This window comes from Tamandua tetradactyla, chromosome 1 (assembly GCF_023851605.1).
Source record: "Tamandua tetradactyla isolate mTamTet1 chromosome 1, mTamTet1.pri, whole genome shotgun sequence".
Classification (NCBI taxonomy): Eukaryota; Metazoa; Chordata; class Mammalia; order Pilosa; family Myrmecophagidae; genus Tamandua; species Tamandua tetradactyla.
In genome coordinates this window covers 32,333,886-32,351,533 of record NC_135327.1, presented here as the reverse complement: position 1 = coordinate 32,351,533, position 17,648 = coordinate 32,333,886, and the positions used below count along the sequence as shown (strand labels likewise).

General features: G+C 41.8%; 1 protein-coding gene and 1 long non-coding RNA gene across 5 annotated transcripts in view; one reads left to right on the top strand and one right to left on the bottom strand.

The window, feature by feature from the left end:
• LOC143644554 (uncharacterized) overlaps nucleotides 1-11,085 on the bottom strand; it is a 28,702-nt gene extending 17,617 nt beyond the window's left edge. The window contains exons 1-5 of one of the 2 annotated variants that reach the window (XR_013156752.1): nucleotides 10,946-11,085; nucleotides 3,155-3,294; nucleotides 2,315-2,488; nucleotides 2,155-2,206; nucleotides 103-230 (exon numbers count right to left, since the gene is read on the bottom strand). This is a non-coding gene — a long non-coding RNA (uncharacterized LOC143644554). The remainder of the gene's footprint in view (nucleotides 1-102; nucleotides 231-2,154; nucleotides 2,207-2,314; nucleotides 2,489-3,154; nucleotides 3,295-10,945) is intronic. The other variant, XR_013156751.1, reaches the window with a different exon arrangement.
• TSHZ2 (teashirt zinc finger homeobox 2) overlaps nucleotides 1-17,648 on the top strand; it is a 458,954-nt gene that overhangs the window by 194,965 nt on the left and 246,341 nt on the right. The window lies entirely within an intron of this gene.

Genomic DNA, 17,648 nt, shown 5'->3' with positions numbered 1-17,648 from the left:
GTGGCACTTAATCCATCAGAGCAGTCAGTTTGTCAGGACAAATAGCAGTGGTTTTGCACCCACAGTTCCTTTCTCAAAATTCATGAAAACTAAAATGCTCACCCAGTTTTAATGTGACTTTGCATGGTGATGAGGTCTGTCATTTCCTACTGCCTTCTCTGGAGGGGAGAGAGATGCCAGTCACCTGTCATTACATCCACAGCACAGCACACTTTCCTTCAGTTCTAAATCTGAAAGGACATTTGGAGAAATATCTAACATCCATCTCTGCTCCTAACTCATTTTCAATCCATTCTTGGGTTTCAGAAAAGTTCATAAAGTTTCCAATGTAAGTGTGAGATACACACTCAACTAGAGTTGCAAGGCACACAAGATAAGTAACTTGGTTGTCTAGAGTATGCCCTTCACTTTGCTTTCCACTGGAGTAAGGAAGCTTTTTGTGTGGTAAGTCCATTCTTTCTCTGCAGGTGTCTTTTTTTTTTTAACTAATGAAAGGCACTTGCTGGGCGATGAAGAGGCTTTATAGAATGAACTCTAGTGATGAGACAAAAACAATAAACCCATAAGCCTTACTAGGATGTGGTACTAATCAATAGAAGAAATAGGTCGCAATATAAATATAATTAGATGTTTCTAAATCCATCATAGATGCATACACGTACACATGCAATACATTTACAAACATATACACACTCTTCTAAATGTAGTATATATCTGAACTGATTACTTAGTACTAGATCCCACAAATGTATTATTTTAAAATTATATCCCTACTTTATGCCAGGAATTTATGTACATTATTTCATTTTAACCTTATAAAACCTCATAATATCTGTAATAAGAAATATACCTATCCCCGCTTTACAGATAACAAAGATAGGATTGGAAAAAGCTAACATTTGTTCAAAAGTGTGCAGTTTAGAAGTGGCAGATTCCTGGAATGCTCCAAAGCCCATGCAATTTTTACTAGATCATATAAGGACTTGCATGCCTCTTTCTGTAAATCTTTGGAATTCTGACCAAGTATGCACATAGAATGAGAAAATTCTCCCCTAGTTATAAAACCAGGGAGTAGCAGAGTTCTAAAATTAATATTTCCATCTTTTTTCATGGTACTCCCAGAGCAAAGAGATTCAAGCATCAAGATTCCTGTTACATTAAACCAGCAAACTCAAATGCTAAAAGAGTTAGATAGATAACATGAGCCAAATGGGGGTGACGATAGGGAGTGACGCAGACTGCAGTGCACTCCGGGGCACATGTCCAAACTCAAAGGGGAAATGGCTGCTCAGTTCCAGCTGACTATGCCCGTGTAGGTATATGAGCTAAAATATTGCCAGATCACCCAAGATTTCTGCTGTTGTTGTTTTCAGAGAAAATTCTCTGTACAACCTTTAAACATTTGTCCTGTATCTGTATGTGAAATCTCCTGATATGTAAATATTGGGGAGTGATTCCTCCTAAAAAAAAATACTGGTGATTAAAGCAAAGCACATTTGTGAGGAATGTATGTCCTGGAGGCCACCATTGCCAACCTCTTCAATAGGGGTTTGCTCCTCTTTGTGATCTGCCGACATCTAATCACTTATCCTGCCCTCTTTCCCTCAGTTGGAGAAGGAATATTCCTCATTGTGAATTAGTGAAATAAAATAAGCATGGAAAGTTCTTCCAAGAAATGGATAGGCATCATGCTATGGCAGCAAGCACAATGTGTGTCTTCTGCGATTTGAGGCAACTTCACAACAGGTTTAACTGGATGGTTTTATGGTTGCTTCATGCTCTAAAACTCTAGGTTTGTTGTGTATTTTAAAGACATCAATTTGCTAAGATCTGCACCATGTGTATTCTTCTTAGCATATGTCCCCACAGAGAGACCTTGCTAAGCCACCCTACAGGACCCTGTGTAACCCAGCCTCCACCGAGCTCAGCTATGTCTAGTCTGGCCACCCACCCTCACGTGTATTTCTCTTCAGTTCCATTGGGTTTCTTTCTTTCTCCTCTTCAGCGATGCCTACAAGCTGGGTTTCCTCCTTTGGATCTATGCCCTGTCACTGCCCCAGCCTGGAATGTCCTCCCCTCTAATCTTGTTGTGGCAGATCTTGGCTCAGATGTCAGCTTCCCCGACAGGCCCTCCCAGCTCTGCTTCTTACTCACTGTGTGACTTTGGACAGATCACATCATTTCTCTGTACCTCACTTTCCTTCATCTGTAAGATGGGAGAAGTGGAAATTGTAGTAATAATAATAGTACTTTACAAGGGTGTTGTGAGAATGAAATAGATTGCTATCTGTAAAGTGCGTAAAACAGTACTTACACAGTGTTTGGAACAATGCCTGGCACATGCTAGCATTGTAGTAGGATCAATCATTGTGGCCATAGTTGTGTTCTCCAGCACCTGGAGGGTAAGTCCCACATCACCAGGAAAACCTTCTCTCTCTTCAAGTTCAGTATCCTCGGTGTGCAGCATAGAGTAACTGCTCAGGAAATCCTTAGAGGATGAACAAATGTAGAAAGTAACTTTGAATATCAAGTACAATAGAATGCACTTATCATTGCATGATTAATTTCTTACATGTGCCTATTTGTGTATCTTTATCTGTGTGTCTCTCCTCTCTCTGTGTCTCTCTCTCTTTCATTAAATTGAAATAAGGATACGTATGAAGTGCCAAGAAAGCTGGCAGAATGGTTAAGCAGGTTGCCCAGTCAGTGTTTCCTTGTGAGCTGATAGCTGAATAATAATTCCCCACTTGAGCCACGCAGCCCCCGTTACCGACTTGCACCAACAGGGTTCAAACGCAGGCAAGTGGCAGCGGCCACAGCGGGGTCACTCAGGTTGTGCTAATGACGCGGGGTGCTGTGCCGCGCGCTCCCCGGCAGAAAAGGAAGCGGGGAAGGAACCTCCCTGTCGGTGCACGGAGATACAGATTTCAACAAAGAAATCCTGCCATTCCAAACTGTCGAGCCCTTTAAAAATAAAAGATGTGCTTTATTTCCAGCCACTATTCAGTATTCATGAGGCTTCGCAGCTTGTTGTAAGGCAAGATGAAAACAATACTCAGTAGATTTTCATAAGTGACATGTAACTGTAAGATTGATAGATGATGCAGTTTTAATGTATGTGAAGTTCAAAACCAACATAAAATCGGCAAGGTACCTGAAAGCTGGCTTCCAAGCCCACATTTCTTCCAGTGGTTAGCCTCGGCTTCCACTCGCCAGCCCCCACCACAAGCTTTTCAGCATCCAAAAACAAAAATTGGGCATCATCTTACCCCGAGGAGAATGTCTACTGGATCTCTGAGGACAAAGCATAACGCTGCTTTCATTAATGTAGCCTGGGGTTCTCAGGTGCATTTTCCCTTTAAATTAATGTGATGCAGTTGTGAATGGCTAAACATTGCTATTTCATTTCTGCTAATCAATGCTAAGGGAAACAGTTAACTTTCCTGGTGGTTCAGGGAGTGCACATGTTTCGCTAAAATGCTGGCTGTTTCCTTAAAAAGTCCTTCCTTTATACCTCATAGCTGGTTGGCCATTATGGATTCGTCATGTATTACACATACACACACATTCATTCATTCATATATGTAGTTATATATAGTTCTAATACAGTCAAATGTCCATGGATGGAATGTTATGAAGAGTTAAGCAACATATCTTCCTTTTTGAACTTCTTCCTCTTTCCTTTTGTCTTATCACTTGTTGCCTAACAATGATTGAACATTAGAGCCTGTCAGATACTGAACAGGAAGCACTATAAGGAAGTCTGACATAGACACATAGAGATGACATATGCTAAAGAGAAATGTACATGCACAAGGGTATCTACACACACAATTGTTTCTTTATCAATGAGCTTTCCTTTCTTTCATTTTTTCTGTCTTCATTATTTTTGGAGGGGGGAGGGTGTTTGTGGTCATCTGTTTTTCTTTTGCTTTGGATCTAGTCTAATTAACTCAAAATGGATAAGGAAAGAAAAATAAAATCATATACCAATAGCAGCAAGCATTTTGTGAGGACTTACTATATAATAGGCGCTATTTTAAGCATTTTCCATCCAAAATGACCCTGCAGATAGATAATTATTTGCCTGGTTTTACAAATGGGAAAACCAAGGCTCAGAGGGGTTAATCAACTTGGCCAAAGTCACAAATCTGTTAAGTGGCAAGAGCTTCTTTTTCCATTGTATCTGCCATTAGACGTGAGCGAGAGACAGATGGCCTGAGCCACATTATGGGTGGTTTTGGGATCCATGTGGGCTGAATGGGAGACTTGGCCAGTTGATCACACTCTTCCTGATGGACTCAAAACATTGCTCTGATCCTTGCCTAGAAAATGTTATCTGTGTAAGTCTGACAAGTAAGCTTCCAAAGGACAGGGACCTTCTGTTTTGTATATTGTACTATTAGCTCCCACCACAGGGCCTGGCACAGAGCAGAAGCTTGGTAAATGTAGAATGAAGAAGAAAGTGGAAAATAAAGGCAAATCCCCAGTGGGTATTTGGGAGCTGGGAAATATATGTTGGCTTTCCAGTTTCAAGGTGAGTGCTGAAACCAGGACAAATTGGTGTCTGAAAAAAATGAGACCAACTAGTCTATGAATTGATTGTTCAGAGAATGGGGCAAGGTAGAATGTGAAGACCAGGACAGAGGAGGCTTCTGGGCTCATGTCCCGATCGAAAACGATTAACCCAATGTGCACACAGGTGAAGTGATTTGTCCTGGTGTGCACAGCTTGTCATAGGCAAAGCTGGGGTTTCAGCAGAGCCAGAGTTCCTTCAAACACCACTTCAGCCCACCCTTCCAATCTTTCCATCACTTTGACTAGATCCTGCTGAGCAGGATGATTTTTCTCAGAGCTAGAATAACATTCCTCAGATTGAGATAGGATCCAAGCCATCAAGGCTAAGATGTCATAGAGCTCAAAGTAGGATCCTTTCCCCAATCTTTCCTTGCAGGCAGAGACACTGAACCAGCAGGGAGACTCTCCACGGAGACACACGTAGCTCTCTTGTGCATGCTACTTGGCTCTGGGATTATGCGGAAGGCCTCAAACCAGAACGCAGCACTGACCTGCACGCATCGTCTGTACAAGACCATGAAGGACATTCCTTCTTTGACCAAAGGGTTTTAAAAATAGGTTTTTAAAAAAATACTGCATCTGGTTCCCTGTCATGCAGAAAATGATCTCACACCAACCCATAGAGATATAGAGAAAAACAGGAAAATATTTCTGACCTCCTCCTTCCTTCCTTCTTTGTTGCAGTGCCTTCTCCTGGGCTTACAACTTCTCCAGATAACATTGCCCCCTCACAGCTTAGTTGTGACAAGGGTGTGTGTCCTTAGAGGATCGTGAACCAGCACTGGCTGCTGTCAGCAACTGTTTATACACTCCCCTGGCCCCTCAGCACACCCCTTTTTGTAGCACTCATCATGTATATTGTCCCTTTTATATATTTATCTCCCTGTTGAGAGCTGGGATCAGATCTGATGTGTTCACCACCATATTCCCAAAATCTAACCTCAGCATGCCTTGAACATAGTCGAAGTTAAATAAATACTTTTGAATGGGATGAATTAATAGAGGTACCCACCCTTTCTTCCAATGCTTATGGCATAAGAACAGTCTGGAGCCAGGCAGGTGCCCAAATATTTGTTGAATGATTGAAGATGCACATCTGACATGGCTTCTGTTACCTGCTACTGGAAAGGAAGGTTCTGTTTCATTCCAGATAAAAGACAAAGTCGACTAGCTGATTGGTGGGCATCTCATTTCCCACCCACACAGTGTGCCCTGATTCCAGAACACAGGTTACACTGTTTGACCTATTTTTGTCTTCTTACCACCTCTGATGATTCAGCTACATGATCTGGGTGGTTTCCTAATGAAAAATGCAGCCTGTTGTATTGTATTCTATGGATTCTCTCCTGATGTTAGCCATTTCCGTGGTCAGCCTTCCACCAACACAATGGCGGGTGTCTTGATCGGGTAGCAGCACATGTGCCCTAAACTGGTTTTTATTTTGATTTCCATTTTTTTTTTGACATGTTTGTTTTATTTGGCTTTGTTTGGGGACTGGTTTCGCTCACGTTGAAAGCCTTCTGCCATTGGCAGTGACCTTCTTGGAAGAGGCTCAAACCCTGATCTGTGATCTCGATAGCAGCCTCCAAAGAGGTAGGATCTCCCCACTGAGGTGAATACCTCGAGTTGGCTTTTTTTTAATTAAGGCTCCGCATTGTAACTAGTCAATGTACATTATTGGGAGAGTGAATGTCAATGCCACTGCTTTTTCTTTCTCTCCTTTATCTTTGTCAGTGATTCAAAGACATGATTTATGGTTAGTCTCCGACTTTCAGCATCATCCATCAAGTCCTGGTTTCACTACAGGGCTCCAAGTTGTAAATCATGCGGAAGGGTTGTCACTCATCCCCCTTAACCCTTACGGTGTGTGTTTCGGGGTTGCTCTCCAAAGAAGGAAACTTTGTAAGATGGCAGTCGAGGGGGGCTGGGCAATTGGTGGGGGCACGTGGGGCCAATGACATTAATTGCTTGGCCTAATTTGATCATTATTAAGGCCCAGATCAGGCCTGTGCCCAGTTCCTCCCAGCCCATGCATGATGAGAAACTCGCACCTTGTGACTTGAGAAAGATTTCTGAACGAGCTCTATTCTGCTTTTAAATGTCCTTTATGGATGCGAAGTGCTGAGTTTCACTTAAGAATCAATCACGGGCTAGTTCCGATTGTGACCTTGCAAAGATTATAGAATGAGTGCAAAGACCCATTAGCAGCTGCTATTTCAAGCTTTGTAAATTAACAGTCCTCTCCTCCCTTCACTTTTTTTCATGCCTCTTTCCCTGTCTATCTCCCTGTCCCTTCCCCCACACTATGGAAGGCAGGAACTGATGACAAGGGTTGAGGTGAACCCTAGAACTTGTAGGCAAAGGAGTGGGACCTTCAGGCTGGTTCCTGGCAACAGCCAAACTCAGTCATGTAGCCACAAGCCTTTGAAACAAGGGACACATGGTACAGACAAAATCCAAGTAACTGGCATTCAACAAATGGGGTGCTCACCTATAAAGTCTGCAACTAGTAATCGAGGGTGATTAATGAAAAATATGTTTAGGGTTTATTTGTTCAGAGTCCTCTGCCAGTTGATAGCAATTTTATTCCTGAATCATGCATAGTTCTGTTTTGCCTGGGTAAGCTGATGAAAAAAACACATATATTGGCAAAAAGATATGTAAGTAAATAAAGTGAAAGTTTGTAAAATATGAATGTTTATCATCCGAACAGTGCTACCCTCCTCCCTTTTAATATAAGCTCTTCCTCAGATGGTGTTTGAGGGACTCAAGACTGAGATGATCTCAAATAAAGAGAGCAAAGAGTGCCTTTCATCCTTCATTTTTTCCCAAAACTTGAGCTTACTTGGTCCCGAAGGATTCATGGGCCTCAGTTTCCTAGGCTGGTGACCTAAAAGAGCCCCTCCTCCACCTTCTGTTCTCACTTCCCAGGGTACAAAATGGTCAGTCTTATTATTTTATCTTTCTTGGAACGAACACAAGGATCTTTTCAAACTTTAAATGACCCAGAAGCTATTAATCCTCTTAACAGCCTTGGAAGGCAGGTAAACTGTTGCCGAACTAGTATTTCACTGAGGAAATCTGCTCCCTCTGCCCAGCCCCCTGCTCAGAAATCAGATTTATACAGTATACACAGTGTCTGCAGGCCTAACTACAGGTGACTTGGACACGGAGAGCCTGCAGATTAATGTGCCCATTCAGAATGATGTATTCTATTTTTTTGTGCTGAGAGCAGCGCTGATGGCCTGCTGCTAAGGCATAACGAGGAGGCCAATCTCGGGTGCTCCCTTGCAGCCTATTACAGAAAGGACTTCTCTCAGGTGTCTGTTGTGAAGTCAGCTACAGCTGTTTGAATTCCATCTATTGATGTCTTATTAGACATCTTCTGTTTGTACTCCATGGATTTCGTTATACTTCTGATCATAAGAATTTTCAGGGCATGGATAATAAGGAGAGCTGTTCAGCTCATGGGATTAATGGACAATTTTAAGAGACCCTTTCCTCTTCAATAAACAAAAGGAATTCTCCTTCCTAAATATTGTCTGTCCCAGGAGTAGTTATAAATTTCCACAGATCTCATTCAGACCCAGAGATAACACAGAGAGACATCAAGAATCTAGGGCTAAAATGTGCTTTCAACAAATTAGAATACGCCATCTAGTGAAGCTCTTAATTAGCATGCCACCTTGGGTGTAAAGCTATGAGGCCTAATGATGGTCAACTCACCTCGATCTCTTACTTGAAGGAACCCTGAGTTATAGGCAAGACTCAGGAAAGGAAAAAAAAGTAATTAAATGTAGATAGTCCTGCTATCTCTGTCTGATCCTAGTCCCATGACATCATGTCCAGGGTGAAGCATTCAAACAGTGAACTACCCACTTTTCAAAACCAAGCAGACAAAAAAGTAATCCCACTCAAATGTGGGCAGTGTTTTCTGGTTAAATTTCATGCAATTCGAATGGATTGAACTCCAAATAGCATAAGCCTTTGTGGACCTAGCCTCAGTAATCCTTGATTGTCAGATTTGCAAATGGTGGCATTTTAACATAAATTGTCCAAATTCATGCATACCAACTCACTGGCTGTAAGCCAGGAACAGACAGGTCAGTTTCTGCTTTCCCATGTCTATTCTCCCCCAGCCTTCTTTATACAGAGAAAACCCTGAGCTGTGTGTGCTTAAGCATAGACGTAACAGCCTACCCTACTACTTTGTCTCTCTCTGTCCATATTGGTACTTTTGCCTTCCTTCAACCTCATCCTAGTTCTCGTTTCTGTTTTGCCAAATAACAGTGTGACTTTGTCGTTGACATTAAACAGTTATATATACTTCTAGCAAAGTTTGTTTACTCCATCTGTATTTCCAATCAGCATGGAAGGTTTACCAAAGTGGTTCATTACTGATTTATTTATGATGTATTTAGATAGCAAATATGGAACTGTCAGCAGTTGCTGGCTAAACAGTGTTGACAGACATTAATAGCATATGGTATAGCAATGGAATTATGATCTTTATTTTTTTTTAATTTTGAATCTCATCAACATGCAATTTTGGGGGTTTGGTTTCTTTAGGTAGCTGTGCACAATGGAAGAGACTTTTAAAGAAACTATGTTTTCTTTTCATTTGCAACCTTTGGGGTTTCCTGGTGGTGACATTAACATCTTCTGTGTCTGTTTAGCTGTTCAATTTAATGGAAGACAAATCCTCCCAAAGGTTTAATTTACTCTTGCAAACTGAAAGCACTATATTCACACCATGGGAAATGGCCCTAATTTTCCCAACCTTCAGTTGCCATCAAGTTATAATTTATTTCTCCCTCTTCAATACATTCCTCATTAGAAAATAAAGTTTTTAAAATTTAAATGTTACAAAATTCAAATGGAGGAACCTAGTCTCTGTTTCCGTAAGATGTTTTCACAGGTAGGGATGCTTCTACCTGACAGCCACACATTTATACTACAAAAATTTGAATTTTTGACCTGTTCCTTTGACCTTATATGATTTTCCCAAGCAGCAAGAGGGTGGGACTGGGGAGATATTGTTCGACTAGGCTCAAAGGAAGATGCAAGGGGTATTACATGAATTTCAACAGAGTTCAACCCTTCTGCTTTGAAGTGGGCAAGCACATTTAAGATGGACAGTGACTCAACAGACAATAAAGTTTTTCTTTGGCCAAGAACTGTTCTGTGGGTCTTCAAAATGGGCCTGTTTTTCAGCACCAAGTTCTTTCTCTTAAAAACAATATATGCAGGACATGATAAATCATATAGGACAAAAAAGTGGTTTTCTAGAGCAGTGAATCTCACTGATGGACCCCAGTGAGACTTTGGTGAAAGCCAAAACCTTCTTCTCAGACAGTACAGACACACGTAGGACCTGAGATGTCAGGGTTGTGGCATCCAGGAAAGCCCATTTGGTGTCTATGGACCCTAGTTTAAGAACCAGTGAAGTGATCATTCAGTTAGTTACACAATTTTTGCTTATAAAGACCAAATTTTTGCCTTTGTTTTCTAAGGTAACGATGAGAGACAAGATGACCTGACACATCGACTGGGTACCTCTTGTGTGCTAGAAGTTCTTCCAGTGTTTGATGCACATAATCATGATAAATCCTTAGAATACCCTACAAAACAGAAATGCATGCACTCCCATTTTGTGGATAGGAAAACTGAGGCTCAGTGGGTAAGTGACTTGCCCAACATCCATTAGCCAATAGTGAAGAAACCAGGAGTTAAATCCAGACAATCTGATTCCTGAGCCAAGTTAAATGTGGGAATTTGGTTAAAGTGAAGGGTACTTAAAAAATTCATTTGTTTTTATCTTCCTTGTTTTGACTATTTTAGAACTACAAAGCATATTAGGAATTGTCTAGTCCAAATCCTTCATTTCACCTTTGAGTCAAGAGGACTCCAAGACTTGCTTCAAATTAAGTAGTTAGAGACTGAACTGAGGCTGGCTTAGTCTCCTGACTTGGGCTCCAGCTTTGGTGCGCAAAAGCACACCATTTTCTTAATGGCCCCAAGGCTTGAACTGAAACACTTAGGTGGTTGGTTTTAAAAATATATCCAATACTTTGAGTATATTAATGATACTAGAAGATAAAGATCAGAGGAGCCATCTCTGTCTTAATTGAAACTCACAAAAAATGTTAAGGTGCCAAGTCCAAGCACGTACCCTCCTCAAATCTCTGTACAGATCCCACCTCTGACACTCACTTGCTGTGAGGTTTTAGATGTCACTGCACCTCTCTGAGCATTGCCGTTCTCGCATGCAAATAGTTTAAATGAAAGATTCTATACAAAGCCACCATTACAGAACCTGGCATAGAGCTGGCTCTTTTTACGTGTTAATTCTTAAGATCATACTTACCATGACTGTATGTAGAACTGGAGAAAACAAGACAAGCTAATTTTTTCTAGGGCAGTGATGTTTGCATGGCACAGCTGGATCAAAATCAGGTCTTTTGTGCAAAGGCCTTATGGCAACCAGTGAGTTGTGACTGAACGTGGAAAGTGAGTGGTTCAGGGTGTTTATAATGCCAGGACATAAAGACCCCTATTGTTACCAAACAAAACACAAGAAGCAATCCATGCAGACAAGGGAACATTGAGAAGTGGTAGACAGCCATGTCACTGGTGTTTTTTGCAGGGAACGATATAGAAATATGGGTCAAGTACTAAAATCATAGAGGGAAAATGAGGCTGCTAGGTAAAAATCAAATCACCACATGATTCCCAAGTCTTGCCTTGTCTCTGAACTCTGGACCCAGATATAGAAGACTCCTGTGATGTGATTGGTGTCAGGCCCACTCTGATAAGCTCCCTTTTTTAAAGTCAACTGATTTGGGACCTTAATTCCATCTGCAAAATCCCTTCCCAGATGTACCTAGATCATCAGCATTTGGTAGACTATCTGGGAAGAGGTATATGCAGTGTATACTAGGGGCCCTCTTGTGGGCCATTGAGAATCCTGCTTCCACAGCCTCAGTTTCCTCATTCCCCAAATGGGGGTGAGAAGCAGTACCTATCTCACTGATGTTCATGAGGATTCAATGTATATAAATCATGTATCCCAGTGCCTGACATCACACAGACATGCAGTAAATTATAGATATTGGTCTTTGGAAATTAGGCATGGGATAATTTACCAGACTGAGGGAGTTTAGAGTTTAATTCTGGGAAGAATCAATCATTAACCAATAAAAACATGTTCTTGAACACAAAGATAGTTTGCTACAGATTAGAGAATGATTGCCAGAAGCTGGGGTTGAAGAAAAGGAGGAAACCTTTATGATTAATTGAACCACCCAGATAATCCAGGATGATCTCCCCATCTCAAGATCCTCAATTCAACCACATCTGCCAAGTCCCTATTGCTATGTAAGATAACAGATTCTGGATTCTGGCCATTAGAATATGGACATCTTTGGAGAACCATTATTCTGCCTACTACAATGGGGCAAGGCTGGAACAGAGAGCCCAGATAGAGGCTCTGGTAGGTGTCCATGTGAGAGAGGCTATGTAGCGTCTCAGTCTTGGCCCAGTCAACATTTCAAATGGATATTTCTCTGTTGGGATGCTGCACTGGGCAATTGTAGGATGATTAGCAGCATCCCAGGGCCTCTACCCAGTAGATACCTCCGCCAGCTGGAGTTGTGACAATCAAAAATGTCCCCAGACCGCCAAATGTCCCCTGCTTGAGACTGTAACATTAGGGAAGTAATGGCAAAGATAGTGAGAAGTGATTGGATTCCAGCTGTTTTCTGAAGGCAGCCCCAACGGGTTTTGCTAGGCCTCTTTTGCACATTGCAACTACTACAGGTGACCTTTGGACATGTGTTTCTGATGAGGATAACATGGAAGCAGAGAAATGATGATGTTTTCATGTGTCTATTTAATCCTTCTCCCCAACTTGTGTTTTTGCTTCTTGAGGACAAAGGCAATGGCTATTATTTCTTTTATCCACCACCTAGTCTGGTGATTGGAACATTGTTAGACCTCAGTGAACACCTGCTGGCTTTGATTCTGTAATTATAGTCTCAGTACACCTTTGCTTCTCCATTGTGGGAGAGAAACTTAATATCCCCACACATCACTTTCTCCTCTAAACGAAATTTAAGACATGGTCTTAGCTAAATGCCTTGGAACCCTAGCACAAAAGAAATTAATGTAAACATGAGGACTTTTCAAGTTGGTGCTTGCTTCTCTGCAGTGTAGTTATGTCAAAATTTATTAATAATTGTCTTTGTCTTCCTAAGCATCTCAAACATTTATCAAGCACCTACAATGTCTCAGGTATAGCACTGGGTGCTTTGCATGTATTATCTCCATCTTTACCAAAACTTTAAGAAGCAGGAATTATTATTAAACCCATTTTATAGATGAGGAACATCAGGCTGAGAGAGATTAAGCGACTTTCTCAAATTCTCATAGCAAAGGCAGGTGATACAGTGCAGAGCTGTCTGAATTCTAAACTTTTGCTCTTAAATTCTTTACCATGTTGCCTCAATTTTAGGCTGACTAGGGTGCTTCGATCCAGTGGAAGGAAGTGAGCTTTAGCATTAGAAGCTATCAAGATCCTGCTTTCTCGATGGCTTTCAGCTTTGGGTTTTGATATGTGATAGAACCTGTAATACTTCCCCAATCTTGGAGAACAGGAGTAAAGTAGCAGAAGATTTTTTTTGTCTGTTTTATATTTCAGAGACAAATCAGCCACTCCCTCTATTCACTCTGCCTTTTCCCTTGGCTATCATGGCCATGCACAAATCATTATAGGTGAATCATATATAGGCAGATCAAGGGACACATGAACAGTGTGGTCTTTTCCATCCTTTTCAATATGATTCATCATCATGTTCTGAGCTGTAGCTCTTACATAACTTCAGCTGTTTCCTCAGATGACTCCATGGGTGCAACTCACCTTTAAGTTAACTGAGAGAGGACAAGTAATGAAGTTGATGGGTGCAAGGTAGGGAATGGACTCTGAAGGGAATCAAATTTTAGGTTGTAGGTTTGGGGTTCATCGGCCTGGCACAGGGGTCTCAAATTCACGGGTTTCCAGGGTCCAGGCAGGTGCTGTGAGGGAGCAGAGTGGGCTGGATGTGGGACGCTGTGAAGCAGGTGGGACGGTTGACGCCAGCCTCCCTCTGTCAAGTGGTCAACCATGACCCAACCCCAGCCAAAGGTGCCAGGCGGGGATGTGCCCCATTGCCTGGATTTAGGATTTTTCAAAAGGCAGCAGAAAACCAAAACTTTACGTGAAATCTCCTGACTTTTAGATCTTGGTGATTCATTTTATCTGCATGGCCTAAAACAAACTCACCTAGAAACTTCATCCAGAGTGGTCAGGTTTATTAACTGTGCTTTGGGAACTTAACCTCAAATCTCTAAGCCTGGGCTGTTCAATTCAGTAGCCATGTACTACCCTTAAAATGTGGCTGGTCCAAAATGAGATGGGCTATAAACGTAAAACACGCACTGGTATTAAAGGCACCGTCCAAAATATTGAGCACAAAATATCTCGTTAATTCTTTATATTGTTTACATGTTGATGTGATAATATTTTGGATAAATTGACTATATATTCATAATAAAATATTTCCTAAAAATTAATTCCACTTTTTGCTTTTTAATTTTTAATATGGCTATTAGAAAATTTATAATTACTTATTTCTATTATATTTCTAGTGGACAGCACTGCTCCAGGCAGACATAATAATTACACCGAGCATGTCCTGAGCATTTTCCATCTGCCAGGCGCTGCATGAAGCCCTTTTTGAGCTTTACTTTATTTAATCCTCAAAATAACTCTTTGAGGTTGTTACTATCATCACCATTTTATAGATGAGAAAACTGAGGCTTAAGAGGTTAAGAAACTTGCAGAAAACTACTCAGTTAGTACACACCAGATTCAATTTGGATTTGCCTACAGATCTGTTAGATAGTCAAGCCTGAACAATTAACTACTCTGCTAACCAAAAACAGTGCAGAGAAATTGGACAAAGCAGAAGAGAGTTGGTGGCTGACTTCAGACATGTACCTGATCTTAAAATAGGTGCATCTCAGCCTAAGGAATTATGGTTTCCCTCAGGGAGCTTTGAACTTGTAGGCAATGCTTCAAGTAAATTCAGAAGATGGAAAATACCTCAAAACAGGTGTATCTTGCTTTGTGCAAAACATTTATATTCTTTCTACATTGAGTATAGACCAAGTAATGATTCATTGAAACATATTTTAAATGCACATAAGTAGTCCCAGGTGCTAAGAAACCTATCCTGGGTCCTTTTAATCGAATATAAAATGGTATACACCTTTATCCATTTGTGAATATGTGGGCACACTCCATGTTTTGTGGGGTCTGATCTTTATCTACTGAGACCCAAATGTATTTTCCTGGACCTGATGCCTGTAAACGCTTTTATATAATAGACTCATGTGGGTTTGGCGAGTCTCTATGGATGGACAACCTACTGCTCCATCCCAAAGCCTTCATTTGCTTCCAAACATATTCAGATAGTGCCAGTTGTAGGAGGCAGCGTGGACCAGTGTGAGTTTTAGTTTCAGATCATCCGGGGTTCAAATCCCAAAGGCATAACTTACGAACTGTGACTGTAGTTAAATCATTTCAATCCTTGATGGCTTAGCCTCCTCATCTGAAAAATAAAGACGATGACAGTCACCACATCTGACTCTTGTGAGGATTAAGAGAAAAGGCCTGAAAGCACTGGGTAGGTTCTCTGATAAAGCAGTCATTATAATTATTATTAATTTTTTCTCCCCTCTTGCCTTTGCCTCCCTGACCCTAACACTCAAGACAAAGAGTTAAGACAAATAAGAGAGGGGAGAATATTTCCTCTACGAGCCTCCAAGGTCATGGGTATTTGGATGAAACACTTATCTGTTCAAGGCTTTGCAGCTGGGTCTGTGCAGCCTTGTGAATGTGCAAACATTTGAGGAGCATCAGGCACTCCGCGGGTAGCAGCGGCAGCAAGAGGGTCAGCCCATTTTTCTACCTTTCACACTGTCAGTGCACGAGACCTTGGGATTTTTATAATCCAAATTGATACTCTCTAGGAAATCTCTTCCACTCCAGCTCCCTGCACCAGAAAGATTCATTTTCTTGTGGGCATTTCTCCAGCCCCACTGGATAATGGTGGCTAGGAGTGAATCCCTAACCTCGCCTTGACAAGGTTCGGGGCCTGCTCATTTGAATCTCTCTTCCTTTGCTTCCATCCACCTGGTGCTGTTTGATTTATCTGCACTTGTTTGTGGATTCACTGATCACTTTCTTATTACTCTTCCACCTCCATCCATTTCAGTTTGCGACTCCTTTCTGGTGATTTCTTACGCCACCCCTTACCACCTGCTCCAACCTGACAAATTATCAGCTCAAACTGTTGCTCCTGACCCGGCGTGGTCTCTTCCCAGGGATATAAATGATGCAGTTCAGAGGATAATGATACCCTAATAAACATACAGTTGTTCCTCTTTCAGCCTGCCCTGTTTGAAATTCAAGCATGCCACGACGGCTTGCTGCTGCCCTCGCAAAGGCAGAGAGGAGGAAGAAACAGAAATCGGAAGGCAGGTGGAGTGGCTAAGAAATCCGTGTGCACGAATAATGAGATTAGAGGACTCACAGAGAGTACTCCTTTTGGGGGTCCAGCATCTTACTTTTGCAGTGGTTAAAAATTGGGAGGGAGTGACAGGTCTCTTCCTAAAGCAGGTATATGTTGAAGTCCTGAGATTTGGTGGCAAGGTGAGGTCCTGGAGGCAGGTAGAGGTGAGATATCCTTGGCAGCCTGTCTTCGCCCATCATGGGAACACACCTGTGGGAACATTGGCTCCCAAGACCTTTTTGTTCTCCTACTTTTGCCCACTGCCGTATTTGTGTGAGCACTCTGGTTTTACACCCTACACCCCATTTTTATAGCATAAATTCTAGAAGCTCTGCAGATCCCAGATTCCGAACTGTAACTCTTCTTTCTAATTGGATATTTTCATTCTGTCCCGGAGACTCAAATCAAAAAAGTCAGTAAAACAACACGAATGCAAATATCCCTGGCCCTCAACAGGTGTGCTTTAGTGTGAGAAGTCTACTGACTTGCCTTTAGCTAACAGTGAATTGCATCAGCCCCACAACCAATTTCCTTGGAAAATGTACGTGCTTAGTTAGAACAAAATGCAGCATTAGAACCAAGATGAAGACCGCTTAAGGTAAAAGTGAGGACCAACTTTAAACTTTTCTATTCATGAACCCACTAGTGCAGCTAATTCCTGCCTACAGTCCTTAGCTCTGGACTTTCTCTCCCTTTGGTGGACACAGAAACAGAGAAAATGGGGACCTTACACCTGTTGTCACCTCATCTGTGCCAGACACTCACTAGTGTTTCTCAATTAATCCTCAGGCTAATTCTTGGAGGTATGAATTACTTATCCTGATTTGCATGTAAGAAAGCTGAGTCTTGGTGAAATGATGAATTCCCCAAGTGATGGAACTTGATCAAATCTTCTCAGAACACACTGCACCCCCTGCCCCGTGCATCACTTAATAATGACAATCTTCATGTATAGCATGCTCACCTGGCAAGGGGTGTGTGAGGGTGCTTCATGTGGACTTTCCCATTTAAGGGTCTCAATAGCCCTGCAGAACCGAAATTGCTCTTATCTATGTTTTATAGATGAGAGGATGAGCTCAGGGCAGTTAAGTTACTCGCCAAAGGTCATATAGCTAGAAAGCGGCATTTGCTAGAGTTCACACTCCTAACCACTACAGGTTGTTACCCTGGGAGTTGTCAGTTCTGTTTATTGGTGTATCCTAGCAAGGACAGTAGATGGTGCTGCTCAGGGCTCTATCGCCTTCTGGGACCCCTTTGCAGCTTTGTAGCTGATCCAAGGAGGGTCTGACTTTGCAATTACGTATTCCTGCCCTTCCCTAAGAGCTATCCCCTGCCTGAAGACATCGGCCATTTGTTCCACCCTCCTATTTTGGCTTAGCATAAAATCAACTCCTTGGACCTGTGATAAAGACATTTAAAATGCACATAAAATGTAATCCACAATCTCACTCCTTGAAC